The sequence below is a fragment of the Bombina bombina genome, chromosome 1, assembly GCF_027579735.1.
Source record: "Bombina bombina isolate aBomBom1 chromosome 1, aBomBom1.pri, whole genome shotgun sequence".
In the NCBI taxonomy this organism is placed as follows: Eukaryota; Metazoa; Chordata; class Amphibia; order Anura; family Bombinatoridae; genus Bombina; species Bombina bombina.
In genome coordinates this window covers 563,751,789-563,766,083 of record NC_069499.1, presented here as the reverse complement: position 1 = coordinate 563,766,083, position 14,295 = coordinate 563,751,789, and positions in this window count along the sequence as shown.

Genomic DNA, 14,295 nt, shown 5'->3' with positions numbered 1-14,295 from the left:
ACATTCTGATACAGGCGTCGACTTTTCAAATCGCAAAGTCCCATACGGACATTGTTCTGGCCTTTCTGAGGTCTCACGGGTGGAAGGTGAACGAAGAAAAGAGTTCTCTCTCCCCTCTCACAAGAGTTTCCTTCCTAGGAACACTGATAGATTCAGTAGAAATTAAATTTTTTCTGACAGAGGTCTGGTTATCAAAACTTCTAACTTCCTGCTGTGCTCTTCATTCCACTTCTCGGCCGTCAGTGGCTCAGTGTATGGAAGTAATCGGCCTAATGGTAGCGGCAATGGACATAGTTCCGTTTGCCCGCCTACATCTCAGACCACAACAACTTTGCATGCTCAATCAGTGGAATGGGGATTACACAGATTTGTCCCCTCTGCTAAATGTGGATCAAGAGACCAGGGATTCTCTTCTCTGGTGGTTATCTCAGGTCCATCTGTCCAGGGGAATGAGTTTCCGCAGGCCAGAGTGGACTATAGTGATGACAGATGCCAGCCTTCTGGGCTGGGGCGCAGTCTGGAACTCCCTGAAGGCTCAGGGTTCGTGGACTCAGGAGGAAGCCCTCCTTCCGATAAACATTCTGGAACTGAGAGCGATATTCAATGCTCTTCAGGCTTGGCCTCAACTAGCTGCGGTCAGGTTCATCAGATTTCAGTCGGACAATATCACGACTGTAGCCTATATCAACCATCGGGGGGAACAAGAAGCCCCCTGGCAATGTTGGAGGTTTCAAAGATAATTCTATGGGCAGAGGTTCACTCTTGCCATCTCTCAGCTATCCATATCCCAGGAGTAGAGAACTGGGAGGCGGATTTTCTAAGTCGGCAGACTTTTCATCCGGGGGGAATGGGAGCTCCATCCGGAGGTATTTGCCCAGCTGATTCAACTATGGGGCAAACCAGAACTGGATCTGATGGCGTCTCGTCAGAACGCCAAGCTTCCTTGTTACGGGTCCAGGTCAAGGGATCCCCAGGCAGCGCTGATAGATGCTCTAGCAGTGCCCTGGTCCTTCAGCCTGGCTTATGTGTTCCCACCATTTCCTCTCCTCCCTCGTCTGATTGCCAAGGTGAAGCAGGAGAGAGCTTCAGTGATTTTGATAGCACCTGCGTGGCCACGCAGGACTTGGTATGCAGATCTGGTGGACATGTCATCCCTTTCACCATGGACTCTGCCGCTGAGGCAGGACCTTCTACTCCAAAGTCTATTCAAACATCCAAATCTAATTTCTCTGCAGTTGACTGCTTGGAGATTGAACGATTGATTTTATCAAAACGTGGTTTCTCTGAGTGGGTCATTGATACCTTAATTCAGGCTCGAAAGCCTGTCACCAGGAAAATCTATCTTAAGATATGGTGTAGATATCTTCATTGGTGTGAATCCAAGGGTTACTCATGGAGTAAAGTCAGGATTCCTATGATATTATCCTTTCTCCAAGAAGGATTGGAGAAGGGATTGTCAGCTAGTTCCTTAAAGGGACAGATTTCTGCTCTGTCTATTCTTCTGCGCAAGTGTCTTGCAGATGTTCCAGACGTTCAGGCGTTTTGTCAGGCTTTAGTTAGAATCAAGCCTGTGTTTAAACCTGTTGCTCCGCCATGGAGTTTAAATTTAGTTCTTAAAGTTCTTCAAGGGGTTCCGTTTTTGAACCTCTGCATTCCATAGATATCAAGCTTTTATCTTGGAAAGTTCTGTTTTTGGTAGCTATCTCTTCGGCTCGAAGAGTTTCAGAGTTATCTGCCTTACAGTGTGATTCCCCTTATCTGATCTCCCATGCAGATAAGGTTGTTCTGCGATCCAAACCTGGGTTTCTTCCTAAGGTGCTATCTAATAAGAATATCAATCAGGAGATTGTGGTTCCGTCACTGTGTCCTAATCCTTCTTCAAAGAAAGAACGTCTATTACACAATCTTTATGTGGTTCGCGCTTTAAAGTTTTATTTACAAGCTACTAAGGATTTTCGTCAAACATCTGCATTGTTTGTTGTCTACTCTGGACAGAGGAGAGGCCAAAAGGCTTTAGCATCTTCTCTTTCTTTTTGGCTGAGAAGCATAATCCGTTTAGCTTATGAGACTGCTAGCCAGCAGCCTCCTGAAAGAATTACAGCTCATTCCACTAGAGCGGTAGCTTCCACATGGGCTTTTAAAAACGAGGCCTCTGGTGAACAGGTTTGTAAGGTGGCGACTTGGTCTTCGCTTCATACTTTTTCTAAATTCTACAAATTTGATACTTTTGCTTCCTTGGAGGCTATTTTTGGGAGAAAGGTCTTACAGGCAGTGGTGTCTTCCGTTTAAGTTCCTGCCTTGTCCCTCCCTTCATCCGTGTCCTAAAGCTATTGGTATCCCACAAGTAATGGATGAACTCGTGGACTGGATACACCTTACAAGAGAAAACAAAATTTATGCTTACCTGATGAATTTCTTTCTCTCGTGGTGTATCCAGTCCACGGCCTGCCCTGTCACTTTAAGGCAGGTGTTTTTTATTTTTAAACTACAGTCACCACTGCACCCTATAGTTTCTCCATTTTCTTGCTCGTCTTCGGTCGAATGACTGGGGGTGGCAGTTAGGGGAGGAGCTATATAGACAGCTCTGCTGTGGGTGTCCTCTTGCAACTTCCTGTTGGGAAGGAGAATATCCCACAAGTAATGGATGAACCCGTGGACTGGATACACCACAAGAGAGAGAAATTTATCAGGTAAGCATAAATTTTGTTTTTTTCAATATTTCATGTCTATCTTTATTTTTGATGACTCAATCCTCCTCGGCATGGAGGATACCAGTGTTGCACAAATTTCTGGAGATATGTTCTGCCATTCTTCAGAGACATTTTTGTTTAGCTGCTCTTTGCTGGAGGTGTTGTATTGCTTTACATTTGTTTTTAAAATACCCCAAAGTTGTTCTATTGGATTAAAGTCAGGCGACATACTTGGCAAGCTCATAGTTTTAACTTTTTTCTTCTCAAGAAACTCTTGGGATTTTGGCATTGTGCTTTAGATCATTATCTTGCTGAAATATTCCTCTTCTGCCAAGCTTCTGGAGACTGGGAGTCATTTTGTCAGTAAGTCTCTTGGTATATCCACAGGCATTCATGGTGCCATCTATAAATATAATCTGCTCAACACCTTTTGCACTCATGCAATCCCATATCATCACACCAAATTCATGCTTCACTGTTGGGACTATGAATTAACTGTGGTAGTCTTGGCCAGGTTCATGCCAAACATGCTTAACCCCATCTAAGATGAACAACTTTCTTAGTCTCGTTTGACAAAAGAATGTGCTCCCAATATCCATCAGGCTTATTTTCATGTCCTTTAGCAAAGTTTTTAATCTTGCAGTTTTGTGGCAAAGAGTAAGCAAGTTTTTTTTTTCTTGGAGGTTGACGATCTGCAATGTCCTTCGCACTGTCTGAGCAGTCACAGAAACTCACACAGAAAGTCTGAAGCACTTCCCCTTGTTTTTTTTCAGAGCTAGATTGTGCAAGTAGTGCACTGCCTGTTGCTTCATTTTAGGAGGATGGCCACTGCGGCTTCGATTAGTGGTATAATGGCTCTTTCTATACCTCCTGATTACTACTGGTTCAACTGATTTTTAGTTGGTCACTAATCGTCCTGTATCCTTTTTCTATCTTTTGAAGTCTCACAATCAGATTTTTCAGTTCTTCTGGCATATCTTTTCCATGTAGAGCCATGAAGCAGACATGCAGATAGACACAGCCCATAGGTCCAAATTGAGAAAATCCTGGTGTTCACGTCATTTTATAATCATGTTCATGGAATTAGGCTAATTGAAAATCACAGGTGTACTCAGTTTTGTTTCAATGATCACAGGTTTTCTAACTTGTGTGGCAGTGATCAGAGGTGTATTCACTTTTGTTGCGTTGAGTTCCTACTGTGCGGCCTGTGTTTTTAATTTTACATAAGAGCAAATACCCTACTGTTCAACTTGGAATACAATTAAGGTGATATGATTTTGAATAATTTAATATTTGTTATATCGCACAGGGGTTTACTCATTTCTGTTGTATATTGCTATCTCGAATTGCATCTTTGAAGACAACCAATGCACACACTGTCTGAATTCCCGTGTAATATGCAGGCTAGATATAGTGTATTAACATTACAAGTAGGTGACACATGCTTACTCAATGCACTTAAATTATATTGAAAATAAAACAACAATTCTGGTTAATTTTGTACATGACTACATATATTCCATTTCTAAAGCAAGAAATACCATTGATATTTATTTTCCTTTGTTGTCATAATATTCCATTTATTGTTTAAGATATCAATTTGATTCTGTAGTATGTGATGAGGCTAGAATATCTTGTTATTTTCTGACTTTGAGAACTAGTTTTGAAAACTTTAAATCATGCTTGCTCACCCCTTGTTATATAGTGTGTTCAACAAGCCTATATTTTAGAGATGATGATTTTCCTTATAGTCTTCATTTTGAAAGTTTGTGCACCAGCTACCAACCAGTATGTAATAAATAACAATGAGAGTGCTACAGTTAGATTGCGTCTGCATATTTGTAGGGGGATACAAAATATGTTACTATGGAGAATCCCTTAAAGTGTACTAAAAGGGTTAAATTTATATATTTATTCAGGAACTGTACTGTTCATCTTGTAATAAATTGTATTCTATATATTAAAATAATTATGAGTACATCCTCCTTGTCATTATGTGATGACTTCATTTTCCTTTTACAATTGGAAAAGTATTTCTGCTGCACTGTAAAACAACCTAAGTTTATTGTAAAGGGTTATTGAACAGTGAATAAATGCTAGCTATAATAATGTATTCAAAGCAAAAGATTATCCTGAGAATAGTAAGTAGATGTATTTGTTAAATGATATTAGTTGTTTAAATTTTGAAAATATAAGTGTAACGGTTTAGTTTCTATGAAGTAATGGGTCCTGTCTGTCTTGTAGGAACCTAGCTTTTCCTCTTATCTATCTCCTCTGCGTAGGACAATTAGAGTATGCAAACAAGGCTGTGTGGAATGTAGACTTGTTAAATTAACTAGCCTTGTTTGTATTGTCAGTTTTATATCTGTCTCTACTTGTCGTCCTCAGATAGATAAGGGGGAAACCTAGGTTACAACATGATGCACCCATTACTTTATAGAAACTAAGTGGAGTTAAGAAAAACAACAATTTTCCCTTAAATAATGGACATAAAAAATGATAAATTAATGGAAGTATATTGCAAATTGTATTTTAATACACATAATAAAACATTTCTTTCATGTAATTAGCAAGAGTCCATGAGCTAGTGACGTATGGGATATACATTCCTACCAGGAGGGGCAAAGTTTCCCAAACCTTAAAATGCCTATAAATACACCCCTCACCACACCCACAATTCAGTTTTACAAACTTTGCCTCCGATGGAGGTGGTGAAGTAAGTTTGTGCTAGATTCTACGTTGATATGCGCTCCGCAGCAAGTTGGAGCCCGGTTTTCCTCTCAGCGTGCAGTGAATGTCAGAGGGATGTGAGGAGAGTATTGCCTATTTGAATGCAGTGATCTCCTTCTACGGGGTCTATTTCATAGGTTCTCTGTTATCGGTCGTAGAGATTCATCTCTTACCTCCCTTTTCAGATCGACGATATACTCTTATATATACCATTACCTCTGCTGATTCTCGTTTCAGTACTGGTTTGGCTTTCTACAAACATGTAGATGAGTGTCCTGGGGTAAGTAAATCTTATTTCTCTTGTTAAGTGTATCCAGTCCACGGATCATCCATTACTTATGGGATATTAACTCCTCCCCAACAGGAAGTGCAAGAGGATTCACCCAGCAGAGCTGCTATATAGCTCCTCCCCTAACTGCCATTACCAGTCATTCTCTTGCACCCAACGAATAGATAGGATGTGTGAGAGGACTGTGGTGATTATACTTAGTTTCATACCTTCAATCAAAAGTTTGTTATTTTATAATAGCACCGGAGTGTGTTATTCCTTCTCTGGTAGAATTTGAAGAAGAATCTACCTGAGTTTTTCTATGATTTTAGCCGGAGTAGTTAAGATCATATTGCTGTTTCTCGGCCATCTGAGGAGAGGTAAACTTCAGATCAGGGGACAGCGGGCAGATTAATCTGCAAAGAGGTATGTAGCAGCTTATTATTTTCTGACAATGGAATTGATGAGAAAATTCTGCCATACCGATATAATGTAAACTCAGCCTTAAATGCAGTAGCAGCAACTGGTATCAGGCTGTCATGTATGTATATTTTACACTTCAGTATTCTGGGGAATGGCACTTCACTGGAATTATACTGTATGCATAAAACTTTAGCCTAATTTGCAGGGACTAGCAACAGGCTTTTTAATAACACTCAATTTATTAATGTTAAACGTTTTTTGCTGGCATGTAAAATCGTTTAATTTTCTGAGGTACTGGGTGAAAAAATGTTTTGGGCACTATTTTTTTCCACTTGGCAGTCGTTTTATTTAATTTATGACAGTTTACTGATCTCTCTCACTGTTATGTGTGAGGGGGAGGGGCCTTTTTGGCGCTTTTGCTACGCATCAAAAAATTCAGTCAGAAGTTTATTGTCTTCCCTGCATGATCCGGTTCATCTCTACAGAACTCAGGGGTCTTCAAAACTTGTTTTGAGGGAGGTAATCACTCACAGCAGAGCTGTGAGATTGTAGTTGACTGTGATAAAAAAACGTTTATTTCTGTATTTTTTTTCTGCTATCAGGGTTAGTTATCCTTTGCTAATGGGAGCAATCCTTTGCTAAAATTGTGTTTTTTACAAAGATTTGATGCTATAACTTTTCAGTTTATTAATTTTTAACTGTCATAACTTTTTCTGTGCTTCTTATAGGCACAGTACGTTTTCATATTATAGTAAATTACTTGAAAAGTATTTCCAAGTTGCTAGTTTATTTGCTAGTGTGTTAAACATGTCTGATTCAGAGGAAGATATCTGTGCTATATGTGCTAAAGCCAAAGTGGAGCCCAATAGAAATTTATGTACTAACTGTATTGATGCTACTTTAAATAAAAGTCAATCTGTACAAATTGAACATATTTCACCAAACAACTAGGGGAGAGTTATGCCGACTAACTCGCCTCACGTGTCAGTACCTGCATCTCCCGCTCGGGAGGTGCGTGATATTGTAGCGCCGAGTACATCTGGGCGGCCATTACAAATCACATTACAGGATATGGCTACTGTTATGACTGAAGTTTTGGCTAAATTACCAGAACTAAGAGGTAAGCGTGATCACTCTGGGGTGAGAACAGAGTGCGCTGATAATATTAGGGCCATGTCAGACACTGCGTCACAATTTGCAGAACATGAGGACGGAGAGCTTCATTCTGCGGGTGACGGTTCTGATCCAAACAAACTGGATTCAGATATTTCAAATTTTAAATTTAAGCTGGAAAACCTCCGTGTATTACTAGGGGAGGTGTTAGCGGCTCTGAATGATTGTAACACAGTTGCAATACCAGAGAAAATGTGTAGGTTGGATAAATATTTTGCGGTACCGGCGAGTACTGACGTTTTTCCTATACCTAAGAGACTTACTGAAATTGTTACTAAGGAGTGGGATAGACCCGGTGTGCCGTTCTCACCCCCTCCGATATTTAGAAAGATGTTTCCAATAGACGCCACCACACGGGACTTATGGCAAACGGTCCCTAAGGTGGAGGGAGCAGTTTCTACTTTAGCTAAGCGTACCACTATCCCGGTGGAGGATAGCTGTGCCTTTTCAGATCCAATGGATAAAAAGTTAGAGGGTTACCTTAAGAAAATGTTTGTTCAACAAGGTTTTATATTGCAACCTCTTGCATGCATTGCGCCTGTCACGGCTGCAGCAGCATTTTGGTTTGAGTCTCTGGAAGAGACACTTGAATCAGCTCCATTAGATGAGATTACACACAAGCTTAAAGCCCTTAAGTTAGCTAACTCATTTATTTCAGATGCCGTAGTACATTTAACTAAACTTACGGCTAAGAATTCCGGATTCGCCATTCAGGCACGCAGAGCACTGTGGCTAAAATCCTGGTCAGCTGACGTTACTTCTAAATCTAAATTGCTTAATATACCTTTCAAAGGGCAGACCTTATTCGGGCCCGGGTTGAAAGAAATTATCGCTGACATTACAGGAGGTAAAGGCCATGCCCTGCCTCAAGATAGAGCCAAACCTAAGGCTAGACAGTCTAATTTTCGTTCCTTTCGTAATTTCAAAGCAGGAGCAGCATCAACTTCCTCTGCACCAAAACAGGAAGGAGCTGTTGCTCGCTACAGACAAGGCTGGAGACCTAACCAGTCCTGGAACAAGGGCAAGCAGGCCAGGAAACCTGCTGCTGCCCCTAAGACAGCATGAATCGAGGGCCCCCGATCCGGCAACGGATCTAGTGGGGGGCAGACTTTCTCTCTTCGCCCAGGCTTGGGCAAGAGATGTCCAGGATCCCTGGGCGTTAGAGATCCATCCGGTTCCGCGGTCGGAACAAGGACAAGGGTTTTACTCAAATCTGTTTGTGGTTCCCAAAAAAGAGGGAACTTTCAGGCCAATCTTGGATTTAAAGATCCTAAACAAATTCCTAAGAGTTCCATCGTTCAAAATGGAAACTATTCGGACAATTTTACCCATGATCCAAAAGGGTCAGTACATGACCACAGTGGATTTAAAGGATGCTTACCTTCACATACCGATTCACAAAGATCTTTACCGGTATCTAAGGTTTGCCTTTCTAGACAGGCATTACCAGTTTGTAGCTCTTCCATTCGGATTGGCTACGGCTCCGAGAATCTTCACAAAGGTTCTGGGTGCTCTTCTGGCGGTACTAAGACCGCGAGGAATTGCGGTAGCTCCGTACCTAGACGACATTCTGATACAAGCTTCAAGCTTTCAAACTGCCAAGTCTCATACAGAGTTAGTACTGGCATTTCTAAGGTCGCATGGATGGAAGGGGAACGAAAAGAAGAGTTCTCTCTTTCCACTCACAAGAGTTCCCTTCTTGGGGACTCTTATAGATTCTGTAGAAATGAAGATTTACCTGACAGAAGACAGGTTAACAAAGCTTCAAAATGCATGCCGTGTCCTTCATTCCATTCAACACCCGTCAGTAGCTCAATGCATGGAGGTGATCGGCTTAATGGTAGCAGCAATGGACATAGTACCCTTTGCACGCCTACATCTCAGACCGCTGCAATTGTGCATGCTAAGTCAGTGGAATGGGGATTACTCAGACTTGTCCCCTACTCTGAATCTGGATCAAGAGACCAGAAATTCTCTTCTATGGTGGCTTTCTCGGCCACATCTGTCCAGGGGGATGCCATTCAGCAGGCCGGACTGGACAATTGTAACAACAGACGCCAGCCTACTAGGTTGGGGCGCTGTCTGGAATTCTCTGAAGGCTCAGGGACAATGGAATCAGGAGGAGAGTCTCCTACCAATAAACATTCTGGAATTGAGAGCAGTTCTCAATGCCCTTCTGGCTTGGCCCCAGTTAACAACTCGGGGGTTCATCAGGTTTCAGTCGGACAACATCACGACTGTAGCTTACATCAACCATCAGGGAGGGACAAGAAGCTCCCTAGCAATGATGGAAGTATCAAAGATAATTCGCTGGGCAGAGTCTCACTCTTGCCACCTGTCAGCAATCCACATCCCGGGAGTGGAGAACTGGGAGGCGGATTTCTTAAGTCGTCAGACTTTTCATCCAGGGGAGTGGGAACTTCATCCGGAGGTCTTTGCCCAAATACTTCGACGTTGGGGCAAACCAGAGATAGATCTCATGGCGTCTCGACAGAACGCCAAGCTTCCTCGTTACGGGTCCAGATCCAGGGATCCGGGAGCGGTTCTGATAGATGCTTTGACAGCACCTTGGACCTTCGGGATGGCTTATGTGTTTCCACCCTTCCCGATGCTTCCTCGATTGATTGCCAGAATCAAACAGGAGAGAGCATCAGTGATTCTAATAGCGCCTGCATGGCCACGCAGGACTTGGTATGCAGATCTAGTGGACATGTCATCCTGTCCACCTTGGTCGCTACCTCTGAAACAGGACCTTCTGATCCAGGGTCCCTTCAAACATCAAAATCTAATTTCTCTGAAGCTGACTGCTTGGAAATTGAACGCCTGATTTTATCAAAACGTGGTTTTTCTGAGTCAGTTATTGATACCTTAATACAGGCTAGGAAGTCTGTTACCAGAAAGATTTACCATAAGATATGGCGCAAATACTTATATTGGTGCGAATCCAAGAGTTACTCATGGAGTAAGGTTAGGATTCCGAGGATATTGTCTTTTCTACAAGAAGGTTTAGAAAAGGGTTTATCCGCTAGTTCCTTAAAGGGACAGATTTCAGCTCTGTCCATTCTTTTACACAAACGTCTGTCAGAAGTTCCGGACGTTCAAGCTTTTTGTCAGGCTTTAGCTAGGATCAAGCCTGTGTTTAAAACTGTTGCTCCACCATGGAGTTTGAACTTAGTTCTTAATGTTTTACAGGGGGTTCCGTTTGAACCCCTTCATTCCATTGATATCAAGTTGTTATCTTGGAAAGTTCTGTTTTTAATGGCAATTTCCTCGGCTCGAAGAGTCTCTGAGTTATCTGCCTTACATTGTGATTCTCCTTATCTGATTTTTCATTCAGACAAGGTAGTTCTGCGTACTAAACCTGGGTTCCTACCTAAGGTGGTCACTAACAGGAATATCAATCAAGAGATTGTGGTTCCATCTTTGTGTCCTAATCCTTCTTCGAAAAAGGAACGTCTGCTACACAATCTAGATGTAGTCCGTGCCCTGAAATTTTATCTACAGGCAACTAAGGATTTTCGACAAACGTCTTCCCTGTTTGTCGTTTATTCTGGTCAGAGGAGAGGTCAAAAAGCTTCGGCTACCTCTCTCTCCTTTTGGCTTTGTAGCATAATACGGTTAGCCTATGAGACTGCTGGACAGCAGCCTCCTGAAAGAATTACAGCACATTCTACTAGAGCTGTGGCTTCCACTTGGGCCTTTAAGAATGAGGCTTCTGTTGAACAGATTTGCAAGGCTGCAACTTGGTCTTCTCTTCATACTTTTTCCAAATTTTACAAATTTGACACTTTTGCTTCTTCGGAGGCTGTTTTTGGGAGAAAGGTTCTTCAGGCAGTGGTTCCTTCCGTATAAAGAGCCTGCCTGTCCCTCCCGTCATCCGTGTACTTTAGCTTTGGTATTGGTATCCCATAAGTAATGGATGATCCGTGGACTGGATACACTTAACAAGAGAAAACATAATTTATGCTTACCTGATAAATTTATTTCTCTTGTAGTGTATCCAGTCCACGGCCCGCCCTGTCACTTTAAGGCAGGTAATTTTTCCATTAAACTACAGTCACCACTGCACCCTATGGTTTTCCTTTCTCTGCATGTTTTCGGTCGAATGACTGGTAATGGCAGTTAGGGGAGGAGCTATATAGCAGCTCTGCTGGGTGAATCCTCTTGCACTTCCTGTTGAGGATGAGTTAATATCCCATAAGTAATGGATGATCCGTGGACTGGATACACTACAAGAGAAATAAATTTATCAGGTAAGCATAAATTATGTTTTTCTGTGACACTCTAAGCTATGGTTGGGCACTTTGTTTATAAAGTTCTAAATATATGTATTCAAACATTTATTTGCCTTGACTCAGAATGTTCAACATTCCTTATTTTTCAGACAGTCAGTTTCATATTTGGGATAAATGCATTTGTTTCAATCATTTTTTCTTACCTTAAAAAATTTGACTTTTTCCCTGTGGGCTGTTAGGCTCGCGGGGGCAGAAAATGCTTCATTTTATTGCGTCATTCTTGGCGCGGACTTTTTTGGCGCAAAATTTTTTTTCTGTTTCCGGCGTCATACGTGTCGCCGGAAGTTGCGTCATTTTTTGACGTTTTTTTTTGCGTCAAAAATGTCGGCGTTCCGGATGTGGCGTCATTTTTGGCGCCAAAAGCATTTAGGCGCCAAATAATGTGGGCGTCTTTTTTGGCGCTAAAAAATATGGGCGTCATTTTTGTCTCCACATTATTTAAGTCTCATTATTTATTGCTTCTGGTTGCTAGAAGCTTGTTCACTGGCATTTTTTTTCCCATTCCTGAAACTGTCATTTAAGGAATTTGATCAATTTTGCTTTATATGTTGTTTTTTTCTTTTACATATTGCAAGATGTTCCACGTTGCAACTGAGTCAGAAGATACTTCAGGAAAATCACTGCCCAGTGCTGGAGCTACCAAGCTAAGTGTATCTGCTATAAACTTTTGGTATCTGTTTCTCCAGCTGTTGTTTGTATTGCATGTCATGTCAAACTTATTAATGCAGATAAAATTTCCTTTAGTACTGTTACATTACCTGTTGCTGTTCCGTCAACATCTAATTTTCAGAGTGTTCCTGATAACATAAGAGATTTTATTTTTTTAAATCCATTAAGAAGGCTATGTCTGTTATTTCTCCTTCTAGTATACATAAAAGTCTTTTAAAACTTCTCTTTTCAGATGAATTTTTAAATGAACATCATCATTCTGATACTGATAATGGTTCTTCTGGTTCAGAGGTTTCTGTCTCAGAGGTTGATGCTGATAAATCTTTGTATTTGTTCAAGATGGAATTTATTCGTTCTTTACTTAAAGAAGTATTATTTGCATTAGAAATAGAGGATTCTGGTCCTCTTGATACTAAATGTAAACGTTTAAATAAGGTTTTTAGATCTCCTGTAGTTATTCCAGAAGTGTTTTATCTCCCTGATGCTATTTCTGAAGTAATTTCCAGGGAATGGAATAATTTGGGTAATTTATTTACTCCTTCTAGACGTTTAAGCAATTATATCCTGTGCCATCTGACAGATTAGAGTTTTTTGGGACAAAAATCCCTAAGGTTATGGGGCTGTCTCTACTCCTGCTAATGTACTACTATTCCTACGGCAGATAGTACTTCATTTAAGGATCCTTTAGATAGGAAAATTGAATCCTCTCTAAGAAAAGCTTACTTATGTTCAGGTAATCTTCTTAGACCTGCTATATTTTTAGCGGATGTTGCTGCAGCTTCCACTTTTTGGTTAGAAGCTTTAGCGCAACAAGTAACAGATCATAATTTTATAGCATTATTATTCTATAACATGCTAATAATTTTATTGGTGATACCATCTTTTGATATCATTAGAGTTGATGTCAGGTATATGTCTCTAGCTATTTTAGCTAGAAAAGCTTTATGGATTAAACTTGGAATGCTGATATGTCTTCTAAGTCAACTTTGCTTTCCCTTTCTTTCCAGGGTAAATAATCATTTTCGTTCCTTTCCTCACAACAAGGAACAAAAGCCTGATCCTTCATCCTCAGGAGCGGTATTAGTTTGGAAACTATTTCCAGTTTGGAATATATCCAAGCCTTATAGAAACCTATAGCCAGCTCCTAAGTACCTATGAAGATGCGGCCCTTATTCCAGCTCAGCTGGTATGGGGCAGATTACGTTTTCTTCAAAGAAATTTGGATCAATTCCGTTCTCAATCTCTGGTTTCAGAACATTGTTTCAGAAAGGTACAGAATTGACTTCAAGTTAAGGCCTCCTGCTAAGAGATTTTTTTTTTTTTTTCCTGTGTCCCAGTTAACACAGCAAAGGCTCAGCATTTCTGAAATGTGTTTCAGATCTAGAGTTGGCTGGAGTATTTATGCCAGTTCCAGTTCTGGAACAGGGGCTGGGGTTTTATTTTATCTCTTCATTGTACCAAAGAAGGTCAATTCCTTCAGACCAGTTCCGGATCTATCATTATTGAATCGTTATGTTAGGATACCAACATTCAAGATGGTTACTGTAGGACTATCCTGCCTTTTGTTTAGCAAGGGCATTATATGTCTACAATAGATTTACAGGATGTGTATCTGCATATTCCGATTCATCCAGATCACTTTTAGTGTCTGAGATTCTCTTTTTAGACAAGCATTACCAGTTTTGTGGCTCTACCGTTTGGCCTAGCCTCAGTTCCAAGAATTTTTTTCAAAGGTTCTCGGTGCCCTTCTTTCTGTAATCAGAGAACAGGGTTTTGGTATTTCCTTATTTGGACGATATCTTGGTACTTGCTCAGTCTTCTCATTTTCGAAGAATCTCATACGAATCGACTTGTGTTGTTTCTTCAAGTTCATGGTTGGAGGATCAATTTACCAATCAGTTCATTGATTCCTCAGACAAGGGTAACCTTTTTTAGGTTTCTAGATAGATTCAGTGTCTATGACTCTGTCCTTGTCAGACAAGAGAAGTTTAACATTGATATCAGCTTGTCAAAACCTTCAGTCACAATCATTCCCTTTGGTAGCCTT